The sequence below is a fragment of the Mauremys mutica genome, chromosome 2, assembly GCF_020497125.1.
Source record: "Mauremys mutica isolate MM-2020 ecotype Southern chromosome 2, ASM2049712v1, whole genome shotgun sequence".
Lineage (NCBI taxonomy): Eukaryota > Metazoa > Chordata > Testudines > Geoemydidae > Mauremys > Mauremys mutica.
Window position 1 is genome coordinate 16156505 of NC_059073.1, and position 13931 is coordinate 16170435.

The window sequence follows — 13931 nt, forward strand, 5'->3', positions numbered from 1 at the left end:
CCACTCCCCCACCACACAATTTATGTCTTGTGCAGGTCTAACGCCATCTCCTTATTCCCCCCACAGAGCAAGTGAGCAAGCCAGGGTGGGGAATAGGAAAGGGTTGACACTGACTGTGTTTCCACACTGATCCGTGCAGGAGAACTGAACAGGTGCATGACAGTGAGCAGGGGGTTAGTACTTTACTGCTGGTGAAGGACAGCCGCAAAATATTTCTCCTAGATCAAGATGGGGACAAAAAGGGAAATTAGAGCTTTTCTTGGGGATGCACTATTCCTCCCTGGGGTTGCTGTTGAGGCAGATAAGCAGCACATACCCTTTACTACATACAGAGTGTGTCTATGGGAGCCCTTTGTGTTAATTAAAGGCTGATTCCCTTCCCTCCTTTGCCCGCCCCCAACTCACATTGAACAAGCTGGACTCTCTTCATAAACAAAATATTGGAGGTGTCTGTACCAAACAAAGCCTGAGAATGTTTCATACATTCTTTCTGTGTGCCCGAAGGATGAAGAAATACCCCAGACATTTGCAAAGATCTCTTGCTCTTCTGGCTTTTGCTCCCGCGGCTACATTTTGCATAGTTGGCCTCGTGGCGCATAACTTGCATCTCAACTCATTAGCCTCTAAGTAGGGATCTGTTGCCTTAACCACTGCCAAAATAGTACTCTCAAGATTTTCTTTTCTGAAGCTCTGTGCGGCAGAGCAAAACAAAATGGTTGGCCAAATTCACTACTATCTTTTTGATGGAGAAAGTCTCATTTGCTGAAAGGAACAATAGACGTGTATGTGGAAATAAATCGGATCTCATGTTGAGTTAACTGAGGCTATTATATAACCCTTCACGCTCTGTTTCCCCCAACTCCATATTCTGTAGGACACTAAACGTATGAAAATGTTATTGTTTGATTTCTTCTCCTTTTAGCAAGTCCATGTGGCGAGAGCTTCCCCGGGGTCTGGGGAAGGAGTAGGGAGGCTATGAAGGTGCCTACTTTCTCTCTTCCATTGCTTCACATGGATACAGTACCACAACCACTAGAGCAAGACTCCATGACAATCCCATAACAATCTCTGGACATTCGGAACCCTGGGAGAGTTTTCTTTTTTCTGAGGGCTGGCAGGAAGGGCTTCATGTGCTATCGATGTGCAGCTGTGCATCAAATTTGCATGCAGCTCCTGGCATGTGAGGATTTAGGTGCAGCATCTGCATTTAACAGAGAAGGTTTTCACATGACACATCAGGGTTCTTGTGCAACAGCTGATGGTGCATAAAAATTACCCCTTCAGCAGCTGTACTTACACCAGTGCTGCTTGTCTGCCCCCTTTGCATGCACTGAAAAGCTCTCAATTAAGCATTAAAAAGTTGGAAATGAATATATACATAATCCTTTGAGGTGCAGCAGATTTGCTACACAACTGACATATTGTGTAGTGTAATTGGAACCCACTGATGAATGAGAATTATAGGTTCCATGCTGTGCCACTCCACACTGTATCTGAGTTGTTACAGCTAACATCTGTAGAAGCTTGGCTCCAGCTCACTGAGCTGCAGCTTATACTTTTAGCTCTAGAGGTCCCTGGTTCAAACCCTGATGTGTTAGCCAAGATGAAGACCATCACCTATAGAGATAGCTTTTTGATTCATTCGTGAGCCATCAAGTAACACTAACTGTCTTCTACATATTAGAAGTTGTCAAAAACCTGCTAGAGCGGCAGTATGTGTGTAGTTAGATCTTGTATGTTGTCTATACTTACTATATGATTACTTGGCTATTTGGTAACCCATGCGGCCTTGTCGTATTAATTTTATTGTGTAAAGAGCAAAAGACACAATACATCCTAGACTCAACTCCCCTCCCCCCACCCCCCAAAACCCCCCAAGGAAATGAAAAGTTAAGGCAGGGAATACAATCACTTTTAAGAGGGGTGGTTTTTTTTTTATTTCCTTGCATGAAGAATTTCAATTCAATTTGAATTTCTTTCATGGGTTAGGGAGAGCAGAGAAATACCCAAGGGGTGGAGGGCAGGAAATACTACTCACTTAAGTGCTTTTCTTGCCAAAATTTATTAATTTTCTTACATCTGACACCCATCAGGCAGAGCAGCAGATATCAGAGAACCTGAAACAGAACAGCACGCTAAGTGCTACATATATTTCCCCCCCACACTCCTCCAACGCTTCTTCGCAAATGTGCTTTGTTACATCTCTCAAACCTAGCAGGGAGAACGGAAAGCAGAAAAGACTCTGCCTCTGTGTGCAACAGAAATTGTGATGAGGGAAAAATCTCAGTGCCATTAGTAGTTCCGTGTTTAAAGCAAATAAAACAAGTTACAGAAGCACTCTGGCAAAGTGATAGGAAAAGAGCGGCTTGTTAGAGGAAAAACAAGGATGCTCTGAAGCATACTGTCAGGAGGTATGCCGGCAACAAGGCAATGATTCCTGTACTTGTTAATGGACACTTGCAGCACTAGAGCTAAGCAGGGATGGTGTCTGCATTTATTTTAGCTGCTTGGGGAAGGTATTTTGGAATCAGAATGAGCCAAACCCTAGTCCCACTGGACTCCTCTGCCACACTGTTGCTGATTTCTGCCTATTGAATGTGATATGCAGAAGTCAAGACAATGAAACATGTGGCTAGCATTGTTATTTTTTTATTTATTATTCATACTGCAGGCCCTAGGATACCTAGTCATGGACTAGGACCCCATTGTGCTAGGTGCTGTACACACCGAGGAGAAAAAGATGGCCCCTGCCCCAAGAACCTAGGGCTAACCCCACAAAGAGACTTAGGTGTTGTGCCAAATAATGAAATTCCACAATCTGAAATGAAATTTTTAAATATCAACACCAAACTGGATTGTTCTGGAATTTCCAGTTTACTGGGATTTTTTTTTAAATCATTCCAAAACTTTTAAAATTTCCCATCAACTGGAAATTCTGAGTTTCAGCCCACCCTAGGTATAACCATCACCATATCTGAAAATGTACTCTCAGCCTATTACCCTCCCCTCCATCAAATGCCTTCTCAAGACCTACCTCAGGAGCAGGTCTGCAGCTGGTCTACATGCAGGTACATGCACTGTGTCCCTAGAACTCCCATCATGCATTGCAACAGTTCAGCAGGAGGGGAGACCGCAATGCAGCATAAGAGATGTAGTTCATCCAGGGAGTCAGGCCTATACAGGAGAATGGGGGCATGAGGCACCCAGACTACATTTCCCATGAGACATCATGGTGGTATTTCCAAATTAATATGTTTGGTTTTCAGGTGAAAGTTTTTGTTTTTGATTATTTGGCAAAATATTGAAATTTTCCACAGTGGAAAACAAAACCAAAAACATTTTCAGACCAGCTCTACTCAGTCACAAACTCAGTCACACATGTACAATAGACATTAACTATGAAAAATCTGGAGGTCAGTGAAGAACACGATGAAAGGTCCCAATGGGTATTTTCCCCCATCTCCTCCTTGGGCAAATTGAATCTTATGACAGCAAAACTGGTGTAGTTCTGCTGATCTGGAATGGAAACAGGGGCGTACACAAAGGGGACAAGCAGTGGCATGGACTCCCCCAATAATGGGCAGGGGCACAGAACTCCTCTGGCTCTGGGACTATGGCAGGGAGAGCAAGCTTCTTTGGCCATGGGGCTGCAGCAGGAGCTGACAGCTCCCCTAGCCCCAGGGCCACTGCAGGGGCACAGAACATGCCCCTACAAAAGTGGTCAAATTAAAATTCCCGATCATGCCTCTGAATGGAAATAATGTGCACATACTTTGCACTACTGTAAATAACTACACAAGAGTCAGAGCAATAGACAATCAGGCCAGGTATCTGTATTGTTGTTCATCCAACAGATATTCTACCTTAATTTTCACAAGTCACTAGTGATTTTGGGTGTCTCCATGTCTGGCAGTTAAGATACTTTAAATGGGCCTGATTATTAAAGAGGGAGTACTCAGCACTTTCTGAAAACCAGATCCCTTTAAGGTGTCTCACGTTGGGCTCCCCAAATCACTCTCTTTTCCCAAATGAATGAAAATAATATGAGATGCATTTGATAATTTGCTTTCAAATTCTACCTGACGAATTGCAAGTGCCTAAGTGAGGGAAGAATTTAGCCTTTAATAAGAAAAACATTTTTTCCCCAGATCCCTGATAATTCAGGAACATTTTTCAAAAGATCTTAGTTCCCTTTCTGTTTTTCTGTTTTCCCCTTTTATCTTCTAATTTTGCCCAAAACATATCAGTTACCTGAAGCTGTCATCCAAGCTGCCTTCTGACGGCATTTTATTTTTTCTATTCCTTTTTTTTTCTTTCTGAAGTGATTCTAGTGCTTTTGAAAGCAGCTAGATTGACAATCCTGGAGAACAAAGCCCTCTATTTAGCCAGAGGAAAGGTTCCGTATACTGCAGGCCATGGCAGTTCAAGCCTTCTCGGATAGTGCTGCCAGCGTGCATCACTGCTGTCTTGGGAGGGGACATTTCTAGGGGTCAGAGGATTGTGTGTGGGTGGGAGGGGCGGTAGGGGACACACCTCAGTAAGAGCCCAGGCTAACTCTGCTGTGAAGATCTACCCTTAGAACAAACTCTAACCCAGGGGTCTCAAACATGCGGCCCGCGGGCCGCATGCGGCCCTTGGAGCTCTTCCCTGCGGCCCGCGGAGCTCCCTCAGTTACTTCCTGTCGCCGCCAAACTCCCCTCACCCCCGCCCCCCTCCCCGAGTTATTTTCTGTGCCTAAGCTCCCCGCGCGCTTCTCCCCAATGTTTGGGGCCGGGTCTCTCCCCTGGCCCCACCTGCCGCCCCCACGCGCCTCCCCCCAGTGTCTACCAGCCCCCACTTGCTGCCCCCTCACCGCCGGTAGCCTGCCCGGGAGCTCACGCTGACTCCACTCCTCCTCCGCTATGCCGGCTTCCGGCATCACCTGATGCCGCAGGGTCCTAGCGCCCCCCTGCACTAGGGCCAGGGCAGGCTGCCCTTCCCCTAGTCCTGAGACTCTCCAATGCCCCGAGCCTCTCCAATGCCTCAAACCCCTCACCCTCAGCCCCACAGCCCTCACCCCTGCACCCCCTCCTATCCCCAAACTCCGTCCCAAAGCCTGCACCCCCACCCCCTGCCGCAGCCTGGAGCCTGCACCGAGCACAGAGCCTGCACTCCAGACCCCCTCCCCCACCCAAACTCCCTCCCAGAGCCTTAGGCAGTAAATCTAAGTGCGTGTTTTGTCCTTTGAGTGAGGTGCATTACTGAGTGTATATATTTATTAAAACTGCTTGGAAATGACTTCGTCAAAAAAAAGAACACTCATGGAAGAAAAGAGAGTTTTCCAAGACAAATGGGAGAATTTATATTTTTTCACAGAGGTAAAAGATAAAATTCAATGCCTTATTTGTCAGCAAAGGATTGCTGTTCCCAAGGAGTATAACGTGCGTCGGCACTATGACACGATGCACCGTGAAAAATATGATGCATTCACCGGAAAAATCCGAGAGGAAAAAGTTCAGCAACTTAAAGCAGCATTTGCCAAGCAAAGAAATTTATTTTCAGGGATTAACAAGTCTAGCGAAGATTCAGTAAGAGCAAGTTTTGTGATAAGCTAAATGATAGCTAAATCGTCGCGACCTTTTACAGAAGGCTTATTCATAAAAGAATGTCTTATGAAGGCCAGTGAAATTTTATGTCCTGATAGGAAGAAAGTTTTTGAAGGCATAAGCTTGTCTGCAAATACAGTTGCCTGCAGGATAACGGATTTAGCTGATAATGTGCAAAAACAATTGATTCAAATGGCAAAAGACTTTGAAGTATTTTCAATTGCTCTTGATGAGAGTACAGATGTATCAGATACCGCACAGTGTGCAGTGTTCATTAGAGGTGTGGACTGCAATTTGAATATAACTGAAGAATTGCTAGACTTAATGCCACTGAAGGGTACCACAACGGGACGTGACATATTTCAAGGATTGGAAGAGTGCATTGAAAAAGCTGTTGGTGGTGCTTAGCACTTTCCAGGAGGGAGGGGGGAGGAGCGGGGAGCCACGCGCTTAGGGGAGGAGGTGGAGAAGAGACAGGGCAGGGGCGGGGCCTCATGGAAGGGGTGGATTGGGGGTGGGGCCAGGGGCAGCAAGGGGGCGTGTCAGTGATGCGGCCCTCGGGCCAATGCACTAGTCCTCATGCGGCCCTCGGGGTCATTTGAGTTTGAGACCCCTGCTCTAACCCCTGAGTCCTGACCTGCAGCAGAGTGTTGTCAATGAGTTTGTTCATAGTGAAGGTAAATAACTCCATAGCTTATCTTCAGGTGCCCTTCTCATAACAAAAATGCTTGGCTGAGACCATTTACATTTGCTATCTATGGAGCAAGACATGTTTAAGGTCCCTGTAATGAGATGGAGTGGCCTCATTCTGGTAGAGAGGGGGTTAATTCACCATTCTGGGCTCAGCTCACCCTGCCCCACCCCCCTTGCAGGAAGTGCACAGGTGAGGCAGGAAGTATAAAAGTAGGGCCCTGAGCTCAGTTAGGCCAGGCCAGGGAAGGAGCCACATGTCCTTCCCAGTTGGCTGAACCACCAGTGGAGCCTGCCCACGATCCACTGTGGCGGGTGATGACTCCCCAGAGCCGGCCTGGAGAGAAGGCCAGCTGCTACCCTGGGAGACTGAGAAACCCAGGGAGGAAGCAGAGAGTGAGCCACCTGACAAGGGGACTGGGAATCAGGCCCCAGACACCAGTAGGAAGTAGCCCAGGTATATGAGACATTGGGCCTGTTGTGTTTCTAGAAGGCGAGGCAGTCACACCATGTTTCCCCAACAACCTTGCGATGGGATCACTTGTCACTTTGAGAGCCCTGGACTAGGACCCAATGGCGCAAGGTGGGCCTGGGTGCCCCTACCCCTGGCCATGCACTCAAGGCTGGATGAGCGCTAAGCCTTAGCTCAGGAGGCCTAAGCCATGGGCTGTTTGCCTGCTCAGTCGTCACCCCAACTGCCTGAGCTACCAACTGTTTATTTGCTCAACTCCTCGTCGGGAGGCCTGAGCTATCACTTCCTTGGTTGCCAAGCCACAAGGTAGGATGCCTGATAGACCAATCCAGCGTGAGCACTGGTTCCCTGCCACCACAGAAGGGAGTGTCCTGGTCCTGAGATGCAGAAAGCTTACCATCTAAAACCTGTATTTTCTCCTCGGGCCCAGACAAATCCAATATTTGATTATGCCACCACCCTATATGATGAGCTGTTGATATCTCTGTGGCATTGTAGGTTCCACCAAGATCTTTAAAATAAGCCTACATGGTTTAGTATTGATTTTATATGAGGAAGTCACACAAGCTTCAACAGAAATGGTTTAGCTTATGTGAGCCCAAATGAGATGAAAATCTGGAAGCACAATAATCAAATTCGTTGACAGCCAAATATTAATTGGCACCATAACCCTGACAGTGACTCTTTCTTTTGTTACCATTTTTGTTTTGTAACAAATGCCAAGCAGTTGATTTAACTTCCAATCCCACTAAAAGCTTCAAGCAAAAATGTCATAGGTCACTTCCCAATGTCCAGTGTAAGTTTTAAAGCCAGGATGAAAATGGAGTGCTGCTGTATTGTCAATATGAAATAAAGGATACCCAACGACATCGCTCCACCTTATACTTTGATAAATCTTAAGCCTTAAGAGTGCATGTGGTCCCAGAGACATAGACAGAGTCATTGGGAAGATGTGCATTTCTTTATCCTATTTAAATAAAATAATTTGCTTCATAGATATATAAATCCATGGTACACCCACATCTTGAATACTGCATACCGGTGTGGTCTCCTCATCTCAAAAAAAGATATACTGGCATTAGAAAAGGATCAGAGAAGGGCAACTAAAATGATTAGGGGTTTGGAATGGGTCCCATATGAGGAGAAATTAAAGAGGCTAGGACTTTTCAGCTTGGAGAAGAGGAGAGTAAGGAGGATATGGTAGAGGTATATAAAATCACGAGTGGTGTGGAGAAAGTGAATAAGGAAAAGTTATTGACTTGTTCTCAAAATATAAGAACTAGGGGCCACCAAATGAAATTAATGGGCAGCAGGTTTAAAACAAAGAAAAGGAAGTTCTTCTTCACACAGCGCACAGTTAACCTGTGGAACTCCTTGCCTGAGGAGGTTGTGAAGGCTAGGACTATAACAGTGTTTAAAAGAGAACTAGATAAATTCATGGAGGTTAAGTCCATTAATAGCCATTAGCCAGGATGGGTAAGAAATGGTGTCCCTAGCCTCTGTTTGTCAGAGGGTGGAGATGGATGGCAGGAGAGAGTTCATTTGATCATTACCTGTTAGGTTCACTCCCTCTGGGGCACCTGGCATTGGCCACTGTCGGCAGACAGGATACTGATCTGGATGGATCTTTGGTCTGACCCAGTATGGCCATTCTTAATAGCAATTAACAATACAACACTAGCTATTTTCTCCCATCGTGCACTTCTCTCCAGTAATGGTAATTAGCAGTAATACATATGAAGTCTCATCCCCTATTTCTTCTCCGAGATTTATCAGATTTTTGCCAGGTTGAAGCATGCTTCTCTCTTGATTTAATGTCGTAAGATGTCGTAGTAAATTCATCTACCATTGGCCATTAGTGAATGGATCAGAGTGAATTCCCACGGCACATTGTGTGTGCACGTACTACAGGTCAGCATTTATACTTCATCCCTTCTAGAAAGGTCCACTTTCTTTCTGCATGTCTTTTTCTGACTACATGCTGTATCGACAATAAACCAAATAAGAGACTTGATGCTACCTGTTGTTAATTACCTATCACTCAGGAACTACTGCCCAGCTATTAAATGATTCACCCATGGCACAGATACATTTTACAGGATCACTTTTCTTCATTTGGTATTCTGAAAAATAAACGCTAAGCTTTAGCCACAGAAATTGAAATTCTAAATTCGTGCTTAAGGCTGCAAAGCTTAGATGCTCTATCATTAGAGTTAAATATGGCAGACAATTTTGTTGAAGCCAATTATCTTCCAGTGTTTCTACATGGCAATTAGCCAGAAAAAAAGTTAATGTTTTGCCCAGGGAAGGAGAAGAGGGTCTGAGTCAACTTACTGAAAAAAATGCCCAGCAACAGGAAAATGTGAAACCAGGTGCCTCTGGCTACTCAGATCATTATCTTCACTTACAAGGATACCAGGGGTGAAATCCCAGCCCTAATGAATCAATGCGAGCTTTTCTATTGACTTCAGTGGAGCCAGGTTTTCACCCAAGCACTTCCAAAGGCCTGACATTTCCCATGGTTAGTAAAAAGAATTTGAAAAAGGAATGAGCAGATAAATGCCCCAACAATGTCACTTCAGTAATACAGGATGAGCCCTCCATCTGCCTGCTGAACAAAGACACCTGTTTCCTGTCATCCCATGCATTGAAAAGGAGAACCAAGTACACATTTCAAACTTTGTTATCTCAAAGACAAGGGCCCAGTCCTGTAATACTTACTCATGAGAATAAGGTCTGGTGACGGTTCCAGGATTGGGCCCCAGATTGAAAAAAGTTCAGATGAAACAACAACGGCCCTAAATCTTCACCCGGCACTTGAATTAGCAAATATTTTAGAGACATAATGTCTTCCCTTCTGTGCCCCTCTTCCGAGGGCCGGGAGCAGAAAAGCTGAAATACCATAAGGAACACTGTTCTTGGGATTTTCCAAGACAAGAAATGCCTGCAACAGGAAAATGTCCAGCAAATGCCTGCTCTTGTGAGACTCCCAGAAAAAAGTCCCTATACTGCAGACAGAGCCACATGACTAGAAGGACCTGGATCTCATTTCAGGATCAGGGTACAAGAGAAGAAGGTTTGGTTCCTCCTTAGAGACTCGCCCGAGTATTGTCCGGACATCTGAAGTGAAGCAAAGCTCTGAAATGTAAATGTTTGTCGGGCTCTCATCAATGAAAGTTGAAGAGGACTCTTGGAGTGTATGTCAAATGACTTGTAGATGATAGTAATTCTAAGACCGTGTGGAAGTGAAGCTTATTTAGGGTGGAAATGAAGGGCATTGTTTGCTGTTTCCCTGGACAGTTATGCAAATTCACTTCTCTCCTGACCTTTAGCATGCCCTGCTTTTCTCCTCTGGGGTCAGTCTGGAGCCTTGTCCGATGATCATGCCGTGGTTTTGTGATATGAACAACTGAGGATTATGATGTGACCAGGAAACCAATTTTATTTGATACTCCTGAGTATGGTTTTGAACTGAAGTCTCCAGCAACAAAAGGCTAATGCATTCAGGCCTCAGAAAAGGACTTCAGTGAAATCACTTATAGGCTTAAAGATAGATACATGCTTCAGTGTCTTCCTGAACAGGGCTTAAGGGAAGAAAGATGGTGTCATGGTACAGGCACTGGACTGGGACTCTGGAGATTTGATTCTCGTTAGTGCCGCCACAGGCCCCCTATGTGACCATGAGGGACTCGTTTAAACTATCTTTACCACTGTGCCCCATCTGTAAAATGGGGATCATAATATTTCTTTTCCCTGAAACCCGTTGCTGGCCTTCTTGCAGCGCTTAATACAATGTAGCCCTGATCTCAGCTGGGGCCACTAAATGCTATTTTCATTTACAAAACAACGGAAAGAATAAAAAATGGACTACAAAATCAGGTATGAGAAACATCCTTGATGTGTATAGAATACACCAGATCACTATTTGGATTTTTTTTTTTAATGAACGATTGAAGGTTGGTTTAGAAAAAGCGATGCTGCTTTTTATAAACAGCTGTCAACTTCCTTGACTGCTCATAGGGTGCCAGGGTCGCTGGTGATGCCTTTGCGGCGTCTGAGCTGTCAGTCAGACAGAGGCTGGGTGAAGGCACAGTCACATCAGGAATAGTCTAGATTATTACAATCATATGATGTAGCTGTTTCCCTGCTAATGTTGCTGATATTGCGGTGACATGCATTATCATCCCAGCTGCCAACATGTCTCGAGAGACGGAGAAGGGGAAAAAACAAACAAACAGCCCCCCCTCCACACACACACACACATTTCTTGTCTGGAACTGGACGTTTTTCTCCTTGTTTTATTCCCAGCTGAATAAAGCAGGCAGTTTGGCTTTCATCATCAGTTTCATCTTTGCTCATAGACACTTGCCACATGGAATCAATGAGTAAATAATTAAGGCTCCGATTCTGTACTGGACAAGTTTCCCATTAGCTAGTTTGTGCCTTTAGGCACAGCCCTGAGCAAGGGGGAGCAGGCAAGCCACACCGCACCAAGAGGAGCTCTAGGAAAGCCCTGTGCCCCAACCACACCCAGAATTGCAGCTCAAAAAACCATCGTTTTGGCTTAAGCTTGGTTATTTTTAATGAATAATAATAAATTTGTGTTTTTTTTATTACTCTCCTTTTGGTTTTAGAGCCTAGAACTGGGCCAAAGTATTTTCATTGAAGAATGCAGATTCATCAGTACCAAGACACTTTCAGAATCCCATTTTGCCAAATTGTTCACCTCAAAAAATGAACACAAACAATTTCTGCAAAGGCAAAATGTCCTGTTATCATAGTTTCTAAATTAAACAACTTTTCATTTAGAAACGTATTTCAATTTTATTTTTAAAATGTAAAGAAAAATTACATAATGTTCAAAATCAAATCAAAATGTTTCAGTCAACATGAAATTATTATTTTTTTTTACTTGATTTGTTGATAATTTCAAAGCAAATTCAGACTTGGGATAACTTGAAACACTTTTTTTTACTAATATTTTTTTCAGATTTGCCAGCAAGCCAAAAAATCTGCTATTTGCACAGCTCTCTTTGAGCCTTCAGGGCACATTTGTGTCATGTTTTCAGATTTTTCTCTGCAACCATAAGGGCTAGAAACTTGCTTGCTTTCTTAAAACGAAAGCTGAGATTCTCAGCTTATCACGTGACTCTGGGATCTGGGACTTACAGAAACACACCAAATATTGTGAAACCTGTAGGAGTTGGCAACACTGGACACCCCACTGAGGCTACTGACCCCTTTCTCTGTTGGGTGGGGGAAGGGTAATGATGTACTGCTGTCCTACGCTATGCTGACTGGCACACTGGCAGAATGGACTCCAATCTCCCCCTTTCCTGCCTCTCATCACCTACCCTCCACCACCTGCAACTAGTGCCTGCTCGGAAACTCCAGCATGCCCAGTCCCCAACACTCAGTAGCCTTTGCAGTGGTGTAAAATCAGGAGGTTATTATTCCCTTTTCCTTCCCTGAGTGGGCAAATCACCCACTGACCCATTAGGACTACTTGCAGAGTAAGGTACTACTCAACAAGTACAGGCCCTAAGTGAAATGCTATGAACTGAGCATTTGTTCTTCCCCTGTCAAGCTCACAACTTATATTCTCTCCCCTCTTGACTCAAAATAGTCTGTATCGTGCATGCAGGAGAAAATTGAGAGATGAGCCTGTTGAAAAGAACACAGTGTTAGTGCTTAAATTTGTGGATCCAGGTAATGTCTTGTCAATACAAACACCCACCCAGCCATCTCAGTACTCTCTCAAGCCCAGGGTGCGTTCCAAGGAGAAGAAAAGGTGGTATTTTTAGTGCTGCTATACGTCATTTAAGAAAAGAAAAAAAATGTCTTCCAGGAGCTCTGCTGCCCTGATCTCTCTGATTTTCAGTCCTTCTGTGCATTACATTAATGAAGAAAGCAACGGGGAAGAGAAGGGCAGGGGGTGGGGTAAAGAAAAACAGAGGGGAAACGGGAGGGGGCTATTTCAAGTTTTTTTAAAAAAGAAGCCTACATACATATTTTCCTCTTTGAAGTCATAATAATAAACATCTCAGTCTCTACAATGTAGAGAAATCTATTAAATAAGATGAGCAAACTAATATAGCTGCTTTTGATGATTTTAATAATCTTCTAATGAGATGGTTGACAAAGGTAATAGTGCTGATGTGATACACATGGACTTCTGTAAGGTGTTTGACTTGGTGCGGCACAACATTTTGAAACTAGAACAATACAAAATCAGCATAGCAAATACTGACTAGACTAAAAACTAGCTGCCAGATAGGTCTCAAAATGGAACCGTAAATGGGGAGTCATTCTCAAGCATGGATTAGTTCTTGGCCCTACACTATTTAGCATTGTTATCAATGATGTGGAAGAAAACATAAAATTAACACTGATAGAGTTTGCAGATGGCATAAAAGATGGCAGGACTGATAAATAATGAGGAGGACAGATCACTGATACGGAGCGATCTGGATCACTTGGTAAACTGGGCTCAAGCAAACAATATGCATTTCAGTATGGCTAATTGTAAAATCGTCAGAACATAAATGTAGGAACAGCGAACCGCGGCCACTGGGAGCTTTGGGGGGCTGTGCCCGCAGATGGTCAACGTCCACAACATGTCTCGCGGCCTGCAATCCACTTACCCTGATGGGCTGCATGCAGTCTGCGGGTCGCAGGTTGTCCACCACTGGTCTACAGTGGTGCAGCTGCCGTGTTTTAAGTGTACACAAGCCTGGAGTCTGAAGGGTCGGCACTGTGCCCAGAGGGGCGACGTCCGGGCAACAGCTTACAACACTTGGCGGGGGGTGCAAATAGCAGCTCTGTGCCCTGAAAGTGTGCCGAGGGACCCCAAGTTTGGGGCAGTGGCTGGATTCCGTTCTGGCTCCAGGAGCTGGAAACACCCCTGAGAATCCAGAGCACAGAGGCTTAGATTCCCATCACACCAACCCCAGTGGATTGCAGGAAAGGCCACCAGCTAGAATCTGTCATTTAGTGATGCCAGAAATTGTGGGTGGGAGTCTGAGCCAGTGATATTTGTTATTTTTAGGAGGGACCCCGACCTATTTGAATCCAGCCCTTGTTGCTGCGACAAAACATGGCAGAAAGCTTAGGTAGGTATGCCTGCCTGTTGTTATATATTCATCATGGTTTGGGGGCCATCTCCACCTCTGTTCCCTGTTGTT